Source organism: Colias croceus, chromosome 20 (assembly GCF_905220415.1).
Source record: "Colias croceus chromosome 20, ilColCroc2.1".
Lineage (NCBI taxonomy): Eukaryota > Metazoa > Arthropoda > Insecta > Lepidoptera > Pieridae > Colias > Colias croceus.
The window spans coordinates 9,342,814-9,360,031 of NC_059556.1; the positions used below are offsets into that span (position 1 = coordinate 9,342,814).

General features: G+C 32.9%; 1 protein-coding gene across 1 annotated transcript in view; it reads right to left on the minus strand.

Moving 5' to 3' along the window:
* LOC123701069 (homeobox protein Nkx-6.2) overlaps positions 1-17,218 on the minus strand; it is a 45,585-nt gene that overhangs the window by 14,483 nt on the left and 13,884 nt on the right. The window lies entirely within an intron of this gene.

Sequence of the window (17,218 nt, forward strand, 5' to 3'; positions counted from 1 at the left end):
AAATGAAAATATGATTCCCATAACTGCCTCGAAGTACCAGCACCTCCAAGAGCTCAAACAAGTTCTACCAAATGAATGTCATAATTTTTATGATACACTGCCCCATTTGTAGTACGTGTGTGTGTGTCAGTGTATTTGTTGTTTGTTTCTGTTTTTACTAAAAATTTAAAGTATTTTTTAGTTATTTAGAAGTCATTTTGAGTTATTTTAAAGTTTTTTTGCTTATTTCGAATATAATATTTCATCTTCCATTGCATTGTGATCATTATTAAAAAATATGATTTTTTCATTGTGTTGTTTTATTTAAAAAACGGCTAACTACTACTTATTTAAAAAATATTTACACTAATAAAACCAATACCACCTAACTCACGTTAATTGTAAATTGGCTTATCTTAACCTAATGCTAGGATATATATCGCATTTCAGCCTATTTTTTCTATTTTTACATATATAAACATTTCAAGTATCTTTCTATTCAAAGCCGAGAAATGTTTTTTTTATCTCCTGTAAAGTTAACTTTATTGAGTTAGACACTATTGATTCTTAATCGTCGATAAGTCGGTTGGAACAAACCGGACAAAGCTGGCAACACGGAACTTTGCAAATTAAGAAAATGTAATTACCGCCTCCCCCTCCCCCCTCCACCCCCACGGACATAATTAAAGGGAATCTTGTTGTAATTTTGACATTTAATTTTTTTTGAACGTCACCTCACCCTTATTAATTAATTTTGTACCTCTAAAATTTAATCTCTGCTTTGTTTTTTGGCGACATTTTTTCTCTTAACTTAATGGAGCCGAGATTTTTGATAGTCAAGTTTTTATTAATTCTCGTGCCGCTGATTTATCAGTGATCTGATTATTTAATTAAATAAAACCTTTTTTCGAGTTTTTTCATAAGCACATCAAAGTTTTTTGTACTTTCGTATTAATTGTAAACTGTCAAACTACAGTTGCGCCTAACAAAAAATATTGAGACACAAAATATGTTTATTTTGTACCTGTGTTTACCAAATTAGTAACAGAAAAAATCACTAAATAATGCAGATCTTTGTTTTCATTTTCATTCCTATTGCTTGTATTTCAAAACAAAAAGTGCGAACAAAACTAAACCGCAGTCATTTGTAGTTTTGTACCCCCTAGCAGATAAGACCGTATCGAAGGCGTGGTACACACCGTCACACGCCATTTAAAATTACAAAACGGCTCTAATCTTGTGTATCGGCTTTAAATCCCTTATCAGTCATCAAGTGATTAACTTGTATTGCTCATGTTTTCCGTTCTTTGGTTTAGTCTGTGGTATGTTGTCAATTTTTGTATTTTGAAATGGCAATTCAAAAATTTTAGATGAATAAATGGATTAGATATTTTTGAAGGTTGGTGAGATGTGTAATTTTATATTAGTTATTTGTTAGGGAAAAGGCTTAATATTATATTTTGTGTAGTGTAGTTCTGTTGAATATTCTATAGACTCTATAGTCTATCCTATTACAGTTAGCTGTCGAACTTTTAGTATTTATTGCAAAGCATCAAGGTTACTGTAAAAAAAGCAGAAAAAAATCTAACACCTGACCACCAAATACATACAACATACATACATATAAAAATATAATATAACAGCACCATCATAATGGTTCTTCACACTTCACAATTACAAATAACAACGCATCGCGAACTCAAAAGTAAAAACCATCCCACACACCGCAAACCATAACAGTAAATATGATTAAAATTTATAAATACATTCTCAAAAGAACATTAGAGCTACGCTGTCGATACAATCGCTGGCTTAACTGTCATTTAAATTTAAATTAAGGTATTACTCGTTCGAGCGGCGTTCGCTGTAAATGCACATTCGTTTGTCTTATCTGCGCGTGGGGTGCGTGTGGCGAGGGCTTTACTGTTAAATGACTTTACAATGCTTTAAAACATTATGTTTTGGCTAATTCGGGGTGGCTGCTTGTCACTACATAGGATACAACTAAGTCGCTTTCTCTGTCCCTATGTATGCTTAAATGTTTAAAACTACGCAACGGATTTTGATACGGTTTTTTAACAGATAGATAGAGTGATACTAGTATAGGATTTATTAGGTTTAAGACACAGCGGGCGAATCCGCAGGCGGGAAGCTAGTATTGTATAAACCTAATGACACAAGAGTAGTCCCTTGAAGAAATACAATAAATTCTTTATCGTGTTATTGTTGCTTAGATACTCGTAGAACCAAATTTGTAGAGATTCATTCTAGACTCTATGACGATCGTGGGATTTAATTCCATTTAGTCATTTTGCTTCTGAAGAACGTTAAAATTGTCTGAATAATTATTGGAATATGATGTGACATGAAGCAGATTATCGAATTTGTAGGTACATCGTTAGTACGTATTAATTTTAATTGTTACAATTGAGGCAGCTGGCACGGGCTGTAAGTGGCTCTGATATTACTATGTAGAACCTATTCAACAAGGTTATTAAGTTGTTCTAGTTTGTAGGTAGGTAGGTACCTACTGTAGATATAATAAAATAAATGTTTCGCAAATAATGTGCTCTTCCCAATTGAAGTCATATTAATAAGTCGATATATGGGTGGATTTAAATTATCGATTAATTCCTTTTTTAAGTCATAAAAATCACTAAACTATTCTCTATATTATATTACTTTAATTTTCGATTAAATTTATCATTTTTAGAGAACCCTTCTCAATTCTACATCACCATAATTCATAAAAATCGACCGACCAAAGATTAATAAAAAATAGCATTGCAATAGAAAGCAACTGCGACCACATCACAACAAACATTTCCGCGCTATCTGCGTCCGACTCCAACCATCGGCTATCAATATCCAAGGGACGCAATCCCTCGCTCGAACAAATTGAAAGCACCCATGTAACCGCCACATCGCGATGCGATCGGATACGCGCACTGCTTTATTATTTATCAAGCGTAATCCGCCAACGTTATAAATCTGTGCGGACAGGGAGCCAACATGGCGGCACTTTTTTCGCGCCAAAAAGAATCGGCCGCGGAAAGCGGCAATGAGCGGCAGATTAGGCCCGGATAAGTCCAGGTTATTAATGGACACGAGATACACACGACAGAACGGATAATAAATGGATGTGCAATGTTTTTTTCGGTAAATTTGTTTATGTTTAGTCTGTGCCGATGTGTCAAATGGTTATTTATGACGGCGCGGGTTGGGGTTGCCGTTTTTTAAACATTGTCAAGTGTAACACGCGATGGATTATTAAGATATTGTTTTTATTTAAACACTTAATTTAGAATGATTTGTTATTTGTTATTGACGCCACCGTAATTGCAATAATAACGTAAAATTGTCGTTATTGTGTTATAGTCTTAATACTGCGCAATAAATATGATCGTAACAAAAGTGCGAAGTCAGAGGATGATGTAGGGACAAAGGAATGGATCGTAAACCGACAGCTGACTTGAGCATGTTACTGGAACATGGGGTTGTGTACGAAAACGGTAACTGGCCTCTATACAACCTATTTTTATTATGAAACTGCATAATAAATAATAGTTGCTATAAATTGCAAATATAAACTTAAAGTTGTACCTACAACTTAAACTGTATTTAATTACAATGTTCATTGCAGTCATTAAAAAAATAACACAAAGTTTTCATAAAAGTATGAACAGAATGAAAGAGCGCAAAAACAATATCCGCCCAGCAAAAGTGCAAAAAGAAGTGTACACTTTTATAAAAAGGCAACAAAACCTATCACGACACAATATTACACTGCGCTCTCACGAAATTGTCCTGTAATATTGTTCGAGTGTGGTAAATGTGTAAGTTTCCGTGGCTCGCACTGTACGTAGCTATCTACCAGTTTATTGGACAACTTGCGGCTTACAGGAGTTTTAGAACTCTTTTCTATCCGCTATTTCGTCTCATAATATTGCCGACATAATATTATAAGTTGTTACGAATTTTTATTATTGTATTATTGAAGAATGTTATGCGGAACATGCATTCGTATTATTGGTGTTTCCTTTGTTTAACATAATTTATAGAAGGACCAATGAATAATCAAAACTTTAAACAAGTAGGTTGTAGAGTCATTGTTTCTTATTCAACCTCACAACATAAATCATAATACACTTTAAAGTATCTACTCTATGCATTAACCTATGTAAACAAATGCCCGTACCGTCGTAATCAAATTCAATTCCACCATCAATAATTTAATATCCGACTGAAACAATTGCAAAAACACTTACATTAGAACAAAGTCCATAAAACCTCAGTATGAGATCGCACCGACATGAAATTTGATGTGCCATCATATCGATATTACGAGCGTCCGTCTAGATTCCATTCGATTCCGCCCGAATCGATTCATGAATATATATTGCTCGCTAGCTGCCATGCGAATAATGAATTCTTTTATCGTGATTATATTTTTTCGATGAATCCAACTGTATCTTTATGTAAGTGCTTTGCTAATACTCGATTTCATTATACGTATACAAATCTTCTAAATTGAACTAACATTGACTTCATAAACTGTGATGTTCTTCCCATCATCCGATGGTATATTGTTATCTAAATATCTTATTTATTTTTGTATAGATAAAAAGGCAGTAGTTATTTGCTTTTAGTGATTAGTCTGTGTAACTGATGCTACGTCGATGTAGTTTAAATTATTAAGGAACATCCAATACGACAAAATATGGCTAATATATTACCTACTAAATATGATATGATAAAGTCTCCGCTCTTTAAATTTTCTCCATTAAATAATTGAATTGTAATGCATGAAACTCACTCGTAGCTTTATAACGCGTAGCTGTAGTAAAATTACAAATCTATCGGCTACGCGGAGTTCGTTACGTAGCGCGTCGTAGCCGCTACGCAAAGCTACGTCAATCAAAACCCTCATAAACGAGTAAACTGAAAACAGCACTCATAATAAATCCTGTAGCAAGTAAGCAATAACTGAATGTAGTAGGGATACTCGACTCGTTACCGATGCTACGATAATGCTACGATACGTATGCGGCCCGCGCGATCCTTTATTATTATTTCCACATATTGACTTTGCGTTGTCTATTGGGTGGTGGTGTGGAGCGGGTAGGGGGAGGGGGGAGGGGTAAGATGTAGTCGCGTAGACACATGTAGCGGTCGAATCGATAACGTAATGCGTTTAGGATTGGCTGCTCGTTTGCGCGCCGACGGATTACACCTAACTTTACATGTAATTCGAGTTTAATGCTTTCGCTTGGATAGTGTTTATATTATGTGATCTGCTTTTATTTCGATGAGGTGATGTTGTGTCCTGTTGCGTTGCGGTTTTTAGTATATGACGTTTATATTGATTTGTCGAATGATCTAAATGGTTTATGGTTAAACAATAAATTTAGCTCTATGGGCTTTATTAGCTATGAATCGGGTAGGTATGCATTATACAATAGTAATTATACAAAATGTCAAGGATGAAAACGCATCATTTTTTTATATTCTTAATGGTCTTTATATTCTTCTTAATAATCTTAGTCCTTAATTCCGATTTTGATGAATTGCAAAGGCTCTACGTTTTATGTCATAACTTAGATGTCTAGGAGAAATAGAACAGTGCTCAGAGTCATTTATTAGTGATAAAAATATTATAAAAGTGTTCCTTATTCTATGTCAGTAGTGTAGGATAGAGACTATAAAATTGATAAAGGTATGGGATCTATTTGCGCTATTTTATTTTTTACGATAAACTGAAATGTTGAAAATTTGTTCAATTTCACTACTTGACACACGTATGTAATTAATATTTAGTTACACTAACAACTCAAGAACGGCTGAATCGATAAATGATATTTGATTTGCTGCTTTCATCTCTACTTTATTTGGCATCCCTACTACACTTTTTTTAAACTTTAGTTAATGAAAAAGCTAACTATAAATAAATCGAAAAGCTACATTTGCAAACGTTTAAATAACACGAATAATAATTTTATATCTCTTTGCAATGCGGTGCGGCCACACAGGACCACACATTGCGAGCGAATTGGAAATCTTTTATTTGAATAAAACTGACCACTGCATATTATATTTTACTGGACGTCAATTTGCTGTACATGGGATTAAATTAAATTGTATGTTGTTTAATATGTGGGTATTATGTATTGTGGAATAATGTATAATATTATGAAGTTGAAGTTAAGCCGGACAGATTTGACCTTTCATGTTATGTGATGAACATTGAACATATTATACAAGGTAGTTTGTAGTTCACATCTTCTTATATATAAAAATGAATCGCAAAATGTGTTGGTAAGCGCATAACTCGAGAACGGCTGAACCGATTTCGATAATTCTTTTTTTATTATATTCCTTGAAGTACGAGGATGGATCTTATGTAGAGCAAACGTAAACATGTACCACGGGCGAAGCCGGGGCGGACCGCTAGTAGGTATGTTATAATTTATATCAGATTAAAATGCACCTCCACAAACCTCTGCATTTATGATTTCAACCTATATACCTACCTACTTAATTCATTCCAAATTTCTGCTTCATATCTACACATACACACGTTATTTGGTGGTGAAATAGGTACTAAATTATACAGCTAATCAAAGCCGGTCTTCATAAAAATGTAGAGTTGCGTCAGTACAATGATGATATACAAAAGCTCCAATTGCAACACATTATTAGATGATCTTTAAACCAAATTAAACATTACACTTGACGTTTACCAAGGCCTTAACAAACCAGTATTTCAAAACGGTAAATACCATACATCTTACAATAATTATAACATATTATAATCTAAGAAAACCAAGGCCAATGGTGCAACCTGCGACAAAGCTCTAACATTCCGAAGCCTGAGTCATGTAGATGTCACAGATAAGCTCCAATTAAAATATCGTGAGTTGATACACTTGAAATGTCAATTAAGCTTGTCCCGTGCTTCCAAACTATGAAATTAACTGCCGCCGAATAAAATGCCTTTTTATCTTAATACCATCTAGGTTTAATATATCACTCGTAGGCATAACATCGGTAATCTGTCGGTCCGTCTATCCGCTTGACAAATGAAAGCGACAGCCGCCGTGGAGAAATTAAATACAGCCGATAATTATCTATATAAAAAATGGACATTAGCAATTTAAATTCTAAGCACGCAATAAAAAGGTTCAATTTTCAACATGCATAATTAATAAAGTTGTGGCGTTATATCGTCGCGGATCGTTATTGTATCGTCAAATCTTAATAACGCGTCTCGGACGTAATGGGCGTAAGTCATGAGATCTAGCGTTCGTATTTAAATCTTAGCGAGACGGATTTAAGGTTGAGTTTAGCTTATGTGTGGAGGTGATTTCGGTTGTAAGTGGTCTTTCGAAGGATCGTCGATTGTCGTGTCATAATGACTATTATTACAGCGGCGGCGGCACGGTAGCGGCCGACGATTTCATTAATGTCATTAGCTACACTAATGAGTTTTTGAAGCGATTGGAAAACGTGAGAGAGCTCATGTCGTGATGTTCAGATTTGTGGCAGTCTGTTCTGCTTGTCATTGATTTGCTTTAGTTAATATAGATGTAAGCTTCTAAGATGGCCGGTTATTAAAACTAGATTTTTGAATTTTTTTTTCAAATTTTGTAATATTTTAGTACTATTTTGTAAATATTGTGCGTGCAATACCTATCATGCGTTTCAGATTCATTTTTATGTCAGCAATTAGGTATAGAGCATTAACAAGGATATTTTATTATCTATTCTAATATTATAAAAGCTTAAGAGTTTGTTTCTGTGTTTGAACGCGCTAATCTCGGGAACTACTGGTACGATATGAAAAATTATTTCGGTGTTAGATAGCCCATTTATCGAGGAAGGTTATAAGCTATGTAGGTATCATCACGCTACGACCAACAAGAGTGGAGCCACGGGGGTGAAACCGCGCGGAGCAACTAGTAAAAAATATGATAAAAGCATTACATTTATTACACCATACAATTTAAAAGCTTTTGTTCAAGCTTTTAAATTGTATGGTGTTTTTTCACGAATTTTCATTTTAGTAGCCTGTGTACCCACTATATGAACTAAGCCCAAGTAATTACGAACATATTAATAAAAATTAAGCAATTCATATAGTTTATATGTAACGCTACAGAATTACCAAACTCAACATTTACAATTACCTACCTACATCTTACCAAAAAAATTAAAACAAGTTAATTTTCATTTCGCGTTTTCCTCAACCAGCAAACAAAATTAGTGTCACAACAATCACCGCCATTAATTATGTAAAAGCTACAATAAAACATAATTAGGAAATAGCAAAGTTAATGAAAGATTGTATCGTTTAAAAGGTTGTAGCAATGTTGGATTAATGGCGCGGTTTTCGTTATAGCAACATTAATTATAATATTAATTATTAGCTAACTCGTGTCCCTTGCGCCCTTTAGGGACGTGATGGTACTGGTAGCAAAACAGTTTATTTATAATTATTGTCGTTAAAGTTTATGTTTATAAAATTTGATGTTTATATGTGATTTAAATTTGACATAATTGTTGATGGGTTTGGAGAATACTTAGTTATATTTTAATAACCAGAACGAAATATGTGTCGCATAGTCTTGTAGGATATTGGGTAGTTAATGATTTCATTTTGATACATTTGTAAGCAGTACCTATTCGGTAAAATTTGTGAACACTACCTAATTTTCTTCCATTTCATTTTTTGTTAACCTCTAAGTATTTAATTTTTCAATGAACCTATTGTACTCAACCTGTCAACTCGCAACATGACTGTATGTATGTCATTTAGGTACACTACCGATGTTCATTCTCGCAATATTTGTATCCATCCTAGTTGCCATTCCTAATACAAATTGCCAAGTCCCGCTATAAATATACCGAATTGAAAAATACGATTTTAAAACATTTACAAATAGGTATCTCTCTCATCGATCAACAGTAATTGCTTCTGCGGACGCTACTTTAAAACGGCACATAAGCTCGAAGACGCGGGCGACATCTGTCGACGTAATTGAGGGATTACGCAGATAATTGAAACTGCAGGAGCGAGAGGGAGCGCTGCGGGCCCGTACGCGCGACAGAGACGGCGCACCCCACTCAACCTCGCCGTCAAATGGAACGGTTAACAACGTGTCTTCTTGTATATTGTATTATCTTACGTTTTATGCCCTATTAATCTTGTTCGCGACGCTGCGACGCGATTCATAACCCTAACTTTGAATGTTAGAGTTCGAATTCGCCCGTCGCCACTCGGTTTGTAGGTTTGTCCCTGTACTTAGAATTAGTCGAAATTTGTTTTGCAATAAATAAAATCGTTAAAGTTGAGTGTTGTAACGAGCTGGTGTCATCGTAGAGGTAATCCGGGATAACAAGCGCAGGTTGAGACGGATTTCTTGATAAATATGCGAATTTCTCTCGTCGACTTAAATATTGCTTGAAAAATTGCTCTGTTTTGGCGTATTCCGGTTTCGCTTCAATTAATTTTGCTTTTAAGTAATTAAACTTTGTTTGGGTAAATAATATTAGGGATTTTATCTTCAAGTAGGTACCTATAGCACAGTAAGACATTAGACAAATAAATAATAATTGAAACACGAGTTTTTATTAGTGTTATTCCGAATATACCAAACAGTTATTAAGACTATGAAGATCCAACTTTACGACTATAAATTAACGAATCGTAATTAAAACAAATTTTCAATTAAGCACTTTCAAATATTGATTTCTTCGCATTTTAATTATATTCAATCAAATTTTCTATTCAGCTGTATCTATCAACATATAATCCATTTTAATATTACGAGATTACCTAAATAGAGTTTTTAATTAACTTATGTCGGATTTTAACGCCGAGATATTGAAATCGATGTTTAATCGAGTTATCATCGATTCACTGGAATCGATTTGGGCTACCGTTAAATTGTATCGAACCGCGTGGGAGATCACTCGATTATGCATAATATGACATTTAATTACGGATTATATTTATTTATTATTTTTATTTGAATTGATTCGATACTCCTCTATGATTTAACTGTAGAAATTCGATTTTATTTGATTATTATATGGCGATTTAAAAGATTCAAGCGTAGACTTAAAGATTTATATTTTTTCGTCTTACTAGTACTCAAAGTATCTACTTAACATTAAGAACAATTCTTTTATTTAATCAAAAGTAGAGCAAATTATTGGAAAGCTATTCTTTATGTTTTACTCAACTTTTGAAGAAATAACAATGTGCGTGGTCTTTCGAAATAGGTACGAAATCACAAATTCAATATGTAGGTAATCACATTTTCAATATAGGTAGGTAATGTAAGAGGCAATCATTTCAAAATTTAAAATAAGCTACACATTCTTATAAACTAGTAGATAATATAACGAATCAAGCTAATAAATTGAAACAAGAGACTAAACATCATACAAGGAGTGACACCTAAGGCTAGGGCGGCTAGGGCCAGGGCCGCTAGGGCGGGAGGGCGGCGCCCATAAAAATGCAAATGGCGGTGTCGAGTGGGGATTTCACTTGTATCAATCACACCTAGCCTTATTATTGCGGGATTTCCTTGGATTCCACCGTTTATTGTTTGCGGAGATAGCGGGCGACGACTTACAGGATTTGTTGTTTTGATGAATACGTTATGAATTGAATAAATTCGGTAAAGCCGGGTTATTGTTGTGCTGTAGCTATGTGTATTACATAGGTGTGCTAAATGTTGTGATATATTGTACTTATAACAGTTCTTTTCAAACATGTTTAGGTTACAGTAAGTATTTTACCTACTTCTTCAGTTTGATAATTGCTTTAATATTTACATATACATAATATTTGTTTAAGAGAACTTGAAATTGAATTATGATAATTATATCTAATGAAAGTTTTCTTTTTACTTCAACGTATTCATTTTAATAAGATGTAGTTAGTAGTATCTAATATCTACCTACGTAAATTGTTTTTTGAAAACAGAAAGTATTTATTATGTTCATTCTATACAAAATATATATATTAAGTTATTTTTGTTATTAACTTTAATACACATTAGTCATAATACAACAACAAACCACACACCGCACAACTAAAATGCAATTCTAAATCCGTACAAAACGTTATTAGCCACTAAATAATCAATCAAACAACAATAGAGGCGCAAATCTGCGATTAGAAAAGCATCTGTGGTGCAGAGGGTGGTATTGACATGCTAATGAGCTTGACATTTTGGCTTGACAGCGTGCTTGACAGTTTGCTTGACAGTTTTGCTTGACAGCGCTACTTGACAGTTCGGCTTTGACAGTGCAGCTTGCTGTTTGATACACGCCTACACTTTGTAGCCCCCGCGGTTGAAAAACATGGTTTTTCAATGAATGACTGATGATATGAGGATATTTTTTTGTTTTAATTGCGTATGTTGTATATTTATGTAGGTAGCCTTATACAGAATTGGAAGGTTCTCAATTCGGATCACAATTTTTTGTTACACATAGTTTGTTTTGATGTGACTTATTCTTATTTTAAAAACAGTTTTATATTATCTATCCATTTTGTATACATACATGCAAGTTTTATTTATTTCATACCTTTTTTATTTACCTTCAAATTATAAATGCAAAGTATATAATATGTATACGTTACGTACACCAGCACCGTTGGACGAATTTTGATGAAATAAACAGAACCTAGAGATATGATGCATCTATTTAAATCGCGATTCTTCTTTTAATTTTAAAAATAGAATAAAATTTCATTTGTTTAATGTCTGTTTTGTGAAAACATAAAAGGAATACGAGCGAAGCCGCGTGTGCAATCTAGTTCTGCACACGTCCGATAGTAATCCTCATATTCAAATCTATATCCACATTTAAACGAACACGATAAAGCAAAGCTAAAGACATTAGCCGGGAACATTATTTCACGCTTACATCATTCGCATCAAAAAACATATGCGCCAGAATCGATTCAGTCGCATTCGATTAATGATCATCGATTAGCGCTCCACTGCTGTCATCAGGACAATCAAATGCTACCTAACCTGATCTCATCCCTATTCCTTTGACATAAAGTGCTATTTCAAATGGCCGGTCATTGGAATGTATTCAACTGCGAATCGATATGTCATCGAGTATTAGGTTTGTAATATATAGCGTTTGATTGAGATTCCCTAATGACTGGCCAGTACGGTCGTTTGTTTCAGCTAATGATTAGAAAAAACGTTTGCTCTTATTCATACAAATAGTATTTAGATGTAAGAGGTTGTTAATTAGTCTGCATTTGTCTTTTGGAATGTTTTTGAAAGTTTAAAGATCGTGATAAATGAAGATGATGATGATGTATTTTGCCAAGCTCTACATCTTTATTATGCAATGAACTTATTTATATATGTAATAATTTATTAGAAACCGTTAGATTTATTTAGGTTAGGTATATTTGGAAACTAATCGATAAATATTAAACAAGATTCTTTATATTATAATTTACCTACTCGCCACACAGAGAGATTAGATTATTTATACAAATATTATTGTGTATAAATAGATTTATTCCATTTTGTATGAAGACGTATATAAGTATCGGACATGAAATAGGAAAAAAATTCTCCGAACTGTGAAACTCATTGACAAACTATCATTTATGGGAACGTCGTTTATAAATTGAACATTCAAGATTTAAAAAACACCAAAAGCCATTAATTAGATTCTAAAAACTATTTAACATTAAACAACACTCGCTAAACGCTCTCTAATGATAAACAACCACTGTACCATCAATCAAATAAATGGCTGCGTCATAGAAAAAAATTAAAAAAGAGCAATTATTTCACGATCGAGTTTATAGTCTAAAGTGCAACCGATTATGCATTCACGGTCGTTTTATCAAAACACATTAAAATTAAATTATAGTGTGATCCATCAGAATAATTTAATATCACCCCTCGCTGCTCCCCTAGCGCTAGGGCTGTCAACCGCTGCTTTTTTAAACATTAGTAAGAGATTGGGTATTAAATTTGGTAAAGGAAAGTATGTATAAAGTAGGTTATCTATTAGTAAACAAATAATAGTAGCTAATATTAATTAAAAAAATGGTAAGTTTATAAGAGCAATCTAACTCTTAAATTACCACAACGTGTGCTTTTCTTTAAATAGATTTTTTTAGGATTGTACATTAATTCTTATTTTGTTAAAAAAAATAAACAATATCTAGTACTTCTTCAGTTCTTCTAATAAAGTTATTTGAATTTAAGAAGTCATCATATAACACTATTTAATAAAAAAGTGTCAACCCTATTTATATAGGGTGTATTGCATTCAATCTTATCTACATTTTAACTGCTCTGTTGTTACTAATAGGCGTTCATAAGATAATATTTTGAATCATATTATTCAAAATTGAATTGACACGAAAGATAACGCTCGAATAAAAACGCTATATTTTTAATAGAATGAATCATGTTAAATGTTACTTTAAAATGGATGGTAGGTATAACTTAATAATAATATTTGTGAATATCAATGAAAAAAATATCAATAAATAGGTATTTCAGGACAACTTTCACACACGGCGCGATCAATTCTTCTATACTTTACTTATATTACAAAGAGGAAAGATGTTTTTGTTTGTTATGATTTATGGTTTAAAGCGTTTATTTTAACGAAATAACTTTTTTGTGCATGAAATTAAAATATTTTCTAATATTCAATTGGCTCATAGTCATAGACGATTATGATCGGGTAAAAGTACCTTAGTTAGCCGGTTACAGCAATTACATCCAAATCCGATTTATATCGTAAAATTTATGTACCTAAAAGTATTTTTTTTTTGCTGTATTACGTGCACAGCAATTTTAATTAAATTTAAATGACATAAGTTTTAGTTATCTTCAGGGGATTTTGGGTCTTCATTTTTAAGAATTACTATAATATATGATAATATGGAATATACCGAAAACTATTGTTCCTATTGACTTCATTTTTAAAATTCTCCCGTCACAATGTTAGTTACCATACTCCTCCGAAACGGCTTGACCTTATCTCATTAAATTTTGTGTGTCTATTGGGTAGATCTGAGAATTTCCTAACATCTATTTTTCATGCCCCTTAGTGATAAGAGTATGCTACAACAACGGGACAGCTAGTATTATCTAACTTGGTTAGTCCTATAATTTCTATGTCTATATTATCGTAACTCTATAAACTAATACAGTATCATTACATTATACGACATGCTTTACAACGCGTATTATGATCATACGCGATATTCTATGGAACGTAATGTAAAATGCAAATCACATACATTGCCGTCATTCCTTTTACAACTCTCGTAAATAGATACGGAATTAGAACTGATGCGTCAATGTATATTGTATACTTTCCATAGTGTAAGTTTATTGGTTATATTTAAAAATGTGATATTATGCTTTAGACTGAGATTTATGCCTGGATTTTTGGAGGCTTTATCTGGTCCATTTTATGAAGCTTTTTAAAAGGCAGAAAGGTTTTTAACAAGCTATTCTCAAAAATTTGTAAGGTAAATATTTTAATGTGTAAGTATATAAAATAGAAGGGGATGTAATAGACATAAGAAAGATTTTCACGCTAGGACTTTTATTACATACATTAAAATATGATTAATCCACTTGCACTATTTAGTTTTACAACGGAATATTTTGATAGTATGGTAAGGTTTCGCACCGTCTTTATTATTTATTTTAAATAAATTACTTCAACTATCAAAACAGTCATAGCATTTGCTAAAAGTGGAAAACTAATATACAAAGACGTATAATAAAGTGAAGCAATTGTACAATATATACGGACTATTAATTTTATTAAGCCCAATGCAGCATTAAAACCAATTTAGATCGTTTGCAGCAAAATAAACAGCAAAATTAATTATATTATGCACCGCCTGAGCATTGAGCAACACATGTGTAAATACGAGCCCTCTTTAATTCCATACGGATTAACTTTATTGAATGTCAAATGAGCTATGACACCCATGACGAAAAAAGATATAAAAAAATTTATGCGCGAAATTGTGCCTTAACACAAAAGTCGTTAGGTGTAAATTCGCTTGTATGGTATAAGTAGGGTAAATGCACCCTTCGGTGGTTGGCTTTTGAGCACAATTAGCGAATGAGAGGTCTCATTTGTTGGACGTGGCGGTGTGAAGGATTAGGTACGTGTGTGGACGCATGATGTATTGTAGTGTGACGGGTCAGATTTGGTATCGGAATCTTGGGAGTATAATCTTGTTTGTGTCAACCAATAGGTACAATTGTATACTTATTTCAAGGTTAAAAATATTCATTTTATGAAAAAGCAATTTTATTTGTTCCCATTTGATTATTCCCTTATTCTTCTCACATTTCCTTTCCTACCAGGTTGCCTGGCAGAGATTGCTGTGTAGCAATAAGGCCGCCAATAGTGCAAAATTTTTGTACCTCATTAATTTGTACCACATTTCCTACATTGTTTAGTACAATGAAGTGTTATAAATAAATATGTAAATATAAATATTTATATAAATAAATTAATTAAATAGCAGTTGAAACATTGTGAAGTTAAAAAGAGCTACAGCAACTCTAAAAGGTGTGGCTTCATGATTCAGTAAAATTATTTCATTCTAATGCAATCTCAAACTTATTATACCGTCTTTATTGTAATACTTTCATGTATATCATAGCTTGCTGTATAAATAATGTAATTCTATACATGAATGAGCCATTACTATTCCCTATTTCGAAACACGAAACAAATATTAAGGGAATGACACAACAAAATCAGTGAACACTCGACGAAAACGATACATTACTTACATTAATCTTATTATGTACACTTGACTTCTTACTACACCCTTCTCGATTCAGATGCGATTTCAATAATACGTACACTTTATTAAGTTTGCTTTTGCCATTTGCAACGGAGAAATAGTTTAAATTGAATATTATGAAATAAGAGAACAAGAATAATTATTTATAGGAAGACGCTTCAAGAACAAATCTATTATTTATTAATCAATAATAATTTGAATGTAATTAAATGTATTTCTTTCTCATTGTTAAAAAATATAAAATCATATTAGTCAAGCTATATGATATTTTTGTATCCTCAATCTTCGTTATATTATATTCTTAAATTAAATATAAAAACAAAATCACCAATATTTCACAAAACAAGTACAACCAACAATGAGAAGAATACGAAAAGAATGCAAACAAATTCGTGTGTGCACATTCCGGCCCTCAAAGCAAAGCGTTGCCCCCAAATGGAATATATCACTTAGTATAATACAATTTGGACCCTCGGAATTAAACGCTAACTAGGCGCAATGATCTACGAGTTGAGACAGTTTAGACGTGAGGGGAACTTTTATGTCATCGATATTGTCATACAAAATATATCTTATCATTAATACTGTTTAAGGATACAGCGATGCTACCAGATATACGAAGTAATTTGAATACAGCTTGTGTTTACATACAACATCTGTAGAAGTAGTTATTTCTGGTTTTTGTAATCATCATGTACATACCTAATTTTTGGTAACTTTACGACTTAATTTTTGTCTCTTCAACTTCTTCACAGCTAATAGTGTATTTCTTGTTTAACTAGTAATTGCATAAAGCTTACATTGCCATCAAATTAATTCAAAATAATATTGATATACATATTACATTAAAAATTGTGAATAAGAAGTTTAAGATTCAATAAATACAATGCATAATTTCATCTTCAAGTAAGCTATTCGGAAATGAATTATAGTTATGCTTTGATTCTCTTATAGTAACGTAAACCAATTTATAGTATAACTTAATAATTAAATAAAATAGATTCCAACCCGGCGCACAAAGCAACGCGTCCACATGTCCTTCCAGTTAATCCACAGCAATAGAGCAAATCGTTTGATTACGCCGCGACTAAGTGATTGACTTTTCAATCTCCGTAATCCGATTACCGACGGACAACATGGTTGATTATACGATACATGTGCGCAAACCAATCTGATCCTTATCTAGCGGCTATTAAGCGCATAATGGACTATTCCCCTGACATATGGTATGGTATGGCCATTCGAATAGAGCGGCGCGAGTGTCGCACATTCGTGCGTTTACCCTGTTTGAGTAGCCGTTACTCTGTACTCAAACTATAGTGTTGTAAATGGAGATGTTAGTTAATAGTCAGTTGTTAAAGATTGTATGCGCTTAATAAAACGGATATT